This window comes from Centropristis striata, chromosome 20, assembly GCF_030273125.1.
Source record: "Centropristis striata isolate RG_2023a ecotype Rhode Island chromosome 20, C.striata_1.0, whole genome shotgun sequence".
Taxonomy (NCBI): Eukaryota; Metazoa; Chordata; class Actinopteri; order Perciformes; family Serranidae; genus Centropristis; species Centropristis striata.
The window spans coordinates 13,132,851-13,138,850 of record NC_081536.1 but is presented as its reverse complement, the minus strand read 5'-3'; positions in this window follow the sequence as shown (position 1 = coordinate 13,138,850).

Genomic DNA, 6,000 nt, shown 5'->3' with positions numbered 1-6,000 from the left:
AAGGAATTACTTTAGGTGAGTATGTTATGTAAAAGCATTGCCGTTTTTAGAATTTAACTCACAGTTTATCATGGGAACAAATCATATATATTTTTTCAAATTCTCTGGAGCAGATTTGCACCAGTTTTCTGCCTCCAAGCCACTGAAGAAAAAACTGCATAGAGCTTATATCAGTGACTTCTTCCAACTTGGTCCACACCGAGAGGAGGAGAGGAAAGCATAAATCCAGCCCATTAGCCCTGAGGTCTCCTGATGACAGTTCCCGCCCCGTGGCTGATGTAAACCAAACTTCCTGTTCGGAGATGAAGAAGCCTGTCAAGCAGCTGCAGCCACCTCGACCCCTGTCACCCTCCCTCTGTGATGCTCTGGCATTAATAGCAAATCGATTTTAAATGAGGGACAAGGGAAACGAGTGAGAAACAAAAGGATGCGTCCATCTCCGGCGGAGGGATGTGCAGAGGCGACGACGCTGGGAGGAAGGCTGGTTTAAGAGAGCTCCACAAAGTATTTTAAAAGCATGAAAGCACTTCCTCTGACATCCCTGTCTCCTCTCTCTCGAGCTCTGTGTCACTTGCTAAGGATAAATAGCAAGTGCTGGTGTGGACAAGACAGATAGCAAAGTGAAAGTGGGCACAGAGACAGTCCACAAAACAAAGAGAGCTAAAGGTTTCTTATTGTGCTTGTTGCTTTCTAAAAAAGACTGCAACTGTCAAGCAACTTGGCGAATAACTGAGTGTAACTTAACTTCACAGGATGCAGAAAATTAATGTGTTTGGGCTTTGACCGTTTAGGGCTCTCACAGTACTTTCAGTTCCTCAAAGTTAATTGCAGTATTTTGGTGGCTTAAAATGTCCTGTTCAGTGTTCGGTTGTGCTAAAAGATACTCTAAAGAGTTGATTGTTCATTTTGAATAACTGATACTAACCAAGACAACTAGCTAGCATTAGCACTTTCTGACAACATATTGTACATCCAGCTCCTGATCTGTTCTGCGCATGTGCTGGTTGCAAAAAAACAGCATGGCGACACCCATAAACCAAGATGGCGACGGCCTAAGTGCAGAACTCAAAGCTTTAGAAGCGGAATCCAAAAAACAATGGGTGACTTCATACACTCTATGGCTTTTTTCTGTTATCCCACTATGATAATGGATGCAGCCAGACATTTCTTCAGTGTTGAAACAGTACTGTGGCGATGGGTCTGGCTATGCAAGAATACCCTGTTTCATAAATTCAGTCTAATACTATCCAGATAAACCCAGAGTTTATTCCAAATTCTGCTCACCTTTCTCTGTTCTACACCACTCTCCCTTTTATGGTTATTATTAGTTTTCTCCTAAATCTTATGTTTTTATTTAATTATTGTGTTGTTGTGTTTTTCCCCACTGGAGGTCTTGCCTTTTGACCAAAGTCTCCTGGTTTGCAGAATTCTCCAAATAACCTGATGATTGTATGAGCACTTTTTCATCTCATCATGCCTAATAGTGTATTGATCTCAGCCTGGAAGAAATGACTACATCTTCTCTTTAGTTGGCCTGTTTCATCATGAACAACCCACACTCATTACATTACAGACATTCAGAGCTAAATACTGCTCAAAACTTTTCAAGCAGAAATATGGGATATTGGATCCTCCCTGTTAGACCCACAGTCATATGAGGTCAACTTTTTCCCTGTGCGAGAACTCGGATGTTTTGTTTTTTTATTGGTGTTTGAGGGCTTGGGTAAACAAAGTTTCAACATACATGTGATGTGTTCTGTGGGTTTTAGCTGTAAAAAAAAAAAAAAAAGCTGTGAAACTGCTCTTGCACTTGCTGCCAGTTGCAGTCAACGCTATCCCTCCTCCTGTGTTTCTGTCGCTGTCTCTTCAGTGGGATAATCAGCCATTCTCCTGCAAGGTAATTCCTGCTCAAGAGTGCATGTGGCCGACACTGCGGAAATTCATTTTTTGGTTTAATTTCAGGCCTATTGATCGTGGAGCGCTTTACGGCTGCATGACATCCATAATCACAACAATGGTGTGACAGCGGAGATAAATAATGTGGCAAAGGCACGGGGAGAAGGAGGGATGTAGGGATGAAAGGGACGCAAATTGAAAAAAAAAGAAAAAGAGGAAGAGCCAGGTTCCATCTCTTACTGCATTCTGTATTAATTACCAAACCCCACCCCATTACACCCTCCCAACCCCAACCCCTTCACCTGATTGATCTCCCCTCAGAGGCCATAGATTAGTTTTCTTCCCAAACTTATCTGAAATCTGTTTGTTTAAGCATCCATTAAAAGATAGGAGCCAGTGCTCTTCAGTAATTACCAAGGATACTGTAATATCTATAATTATTATGATTAGTGGAGCAGAATTAAGTCACTGCTGTAGAAACCACAAGGGGCCAAAGCCACAGCATGATTAGGAGGTTTTGCATATACTAATGCTGTAGTGGAGTGTAAGTCGGAGCCATGTTGCTAAAATTTAAACAAGTTGATCCAGGCAACAGTGAGTGCATACTGAAAAGCAAAAATTATTTGGATTATTTGGAATCAAAATGAGATGCTTTCACATTATTTCACACTTTTTATGAGATATTTGTGGAAATATGCACACATTCCCAGCACAGTATTGAGTCATTTTTCTCAGTAAGCATAAACACCTATTTCAGAGTCAGCGAAGGCCAGTGCGGTCAGTGTTTGTGTGGGCAGAGACTTTAAGAGAGATGGTTTAGGCCGGCAGCAGAGGCCACAGCAGGTCCTCAGCTTCAGCTAGGTGTGTACACAGAGCTGTGTTTATGTGCAACTTCACCACAACTTTGCTCAGTCCTACCTGCCCTCAGCTCGGAAACAGCTACATTATAAACATATCATATAATTAGATGTGATAAATTGAAGTCCAAGCTGTGACCTTTCATAGTATACATGCAGTTAAATGATAATGGTGTCTAGTAAACAGAGGTGCCGGTGATGCAGCAGTGCATAAAGCATGCCTCTTCTTGTTGTTGGAGTGTGAGGGGGCTGAAGGCTCCCGCTCATAAAATGTCTCAAGTCAGAAAGACGATAAGGATGCAGAGTTAATGCGGCTTGGCACACAGTTTTATTTGTGCAGAGGCGGAGAAGTCCCGCTTCTGGAGAGGCGTAGAGCGGAGTGGACACTGTTGCAGAATGGGAGCAGTGGGGCGATGGAGGATGCTTAGCTGACACAGAACAAACAGGCGGGAGAAAGAGGAACTGACCAGTTTTATTACATTCCCAATGAGAAAAGCCACACAGGGCTGAATGGATGTATGACTGAGAGCTAGTGTAAGTTATAATAATATATTATTGCCTTTTACAAAAGGAACTGTCATCACAAACTAACAACAATTGGTTGTTAAAGATTTATTTTCATGTTTGATAAGTTGAATCTGACTTGACGTGGAATATCACGTGCATCACCAGTTTGGAAGATTTTAAATACATTTGCCATATTATATTAAAAAATATACAAAATGTACATATAAACACTAGCTTGCCAGTAATCGAGAGTATTGAATTATGTTGTATTTGGCAGCTTTAAAGTAAAAATTTTCACCAGAAGAGATGGCTGATGGCCAAGATTTCCATCTTAAGGTAATGCTTACTAGTACAACAAGCTAGCTGCTGAGGTTGACTCTGCACTACAATATCACCAAATTTGAAAATGTTGCATTGAAAATGTTTGGAAAAGATTCACAAGAAAGTTTCATCAAAAAGAAGACCACAAGGAAGTATGGCTGAAGTTGAGAAAATCTTTCTGGAAAAGCACAACGGCATGAAACTTCTGCTGAACTTTTGGAAATTACATTCAATGGACCGACCTTTAAAAGGGGTGGAACAACTGTTCCTGTTGTGAAAACAGAGTTTTGTCGAGTCTGAGAAAATAATCCTGATTGTGATATCATTAAGGTTGTCTCGGTTTGGAAGTTTTAACAGTAGTCCTCTTTTACAGACATACAAACAGGCGATTTGGAGTTTAAAAGGTGTGGACATTTTCCTGACAGGGAGGATCTAAGGAAAGATGCTGTTGAGTGGCATTATGGGACACACAGGATCCAGTGCTTTTCAAATCAATAGCAAGAATATATTTGTCTTTGCTGCATCAGTTTTGATCATGGTTTAAAAGTCTCTCCATTGCAAGTCCAAATTTTACAGAATTCAACTCTTGTCACAAACTGGCTGACAAAAGAGAGAGACCACACAATCTTGAAAATATATAAAATATGTTAAATTAAGCAAAGTAAGCATAAAATATCCAAAACAATACAATAGGATGTGTCAATCAATGTGTCAGCAAAGTAAGCACGAGACAGGCTGTTGAATGTCTGGTCTTCATCAACTTTAGAGTCCTGCCTGCTCAGGTGCTGGCAGTATGTGATGAGGTCCCAGCTCCACCTCTTACTTAACCCTGGTGCCTAACCCTGGTAAAAGTGGACATTAAGATATCCTGCACGTACAAATGACAGTTTCTTGTTGGTGATATGCAACAGTAAACAGCAGTAAAGTTTTGGAGAAAATTATAGTCCGTGAGAATTAATTTCCAGCCATGTTGCATGGAGTCGCAGTAAAAATATCATTGCATGGTTTCTTTATCCTGAGCTGCAGGAATTCTGTGCTGCTATACATGCATACATAATGAGACAAGGCTTGGTAACAAAACAGTTTCTTGTTGGCGTTAGGGATGAGCGACACTGGGAGTGAATTGTACAACAAGGCTCCACACCACTGATCAGCTATAGCTATTTGTATGTGAGTCAACACCCAGCCCGCTGTCTCTTTAGGGAGGGCCAGTGACCCTATCATGGACACGACCTGTTAAGAGAAGCAGCCTTTTCTTATCTGCATGCCCTTGGAGTACGCACCCATTGATATGCCACCTTGACTCTATCTTCATGCCAAGATGCTTCCAATTATGCGAGCCGCTGGAGTGAGGCAGAGCGTGGGTTTCTGTACGATGAAAACTGGTCCATGGGTAATGTGATCCTGCTGCTTTCCCCCCACAGGGATGGTTTCTGCTCATGGAGGGAGGGGGGGCTGAAAGAACAGCCAATTCTCTACTCAACACTTCCCAGTTCACCACTTTTCCCACAGTCTCATGACCCCATCAGGTCCATTTAGTAAATGGCTCATCAGCGGGACCTGAGCTCTGCAACAACCTGCATCTATTAAACCCAGCACTTCCATACATCATATGTGGGGATTTTCGCTGTGACATCAGTTCATGTGTTATCAATCTTTCTTTAGATGCCTCTTTTTAGGCAGCTTCCTGTCAGCAGACAGCCGGGCGGAGGTGACCGCACACTCAGGGCGGCCTAGTGACTGACAGCAGCTGTCACTCAACTGACAAGCTCAGTGTTGGACAGCCCCCGGGACAGTGAGAGATGGATGTGGGAGAGGTAGGGAGACTGACTGTTTATAGCCGGTGGAAGCTGCTACACCTACCAGGATGTTTCTGTCAAACATTATTCTCTTCTTTTTTTGCCTATTTTGTTTTGCCAGGCTTCCAGATTTGTTTCTCTTTTTGCTCTGTTATCTCAATTTGCAAAGAAGACAGGAAAAGGATCCACACATTTAGTTCAATCTTAAAAAGCACAGTTCAACATCAAATACAAAATACTTTTTTTTTCAACTAGCTGTAGTGCTGTTTATCAATCTTAAATGTCGTGGTGTAAGTTGCAGAGTGTTGGAGATATCGGCCATAGAGATGACTGCCTTTACTCAGATATAATGGAAACATATAGCCCTTTCCTTGTTCTCCTCAAATCTCCTAAAAATTTAATTTGAAAAACTCAACAGCTATGTCTCTTTGATCTATAATCCACAGATCTTTTGTGAGCAGTAGTGGTTGGCTGATATAAACTTTTTATGTATATTATATAAACTTTTTTTTATTATCATGGATTGTGATTTAAAATATAAAAACACTCTCAATAAGGTGTTTCATAGGAAATTTCCATTATTGGGATAATCAGAAATATCCTTTTAATGAGATTTTTAA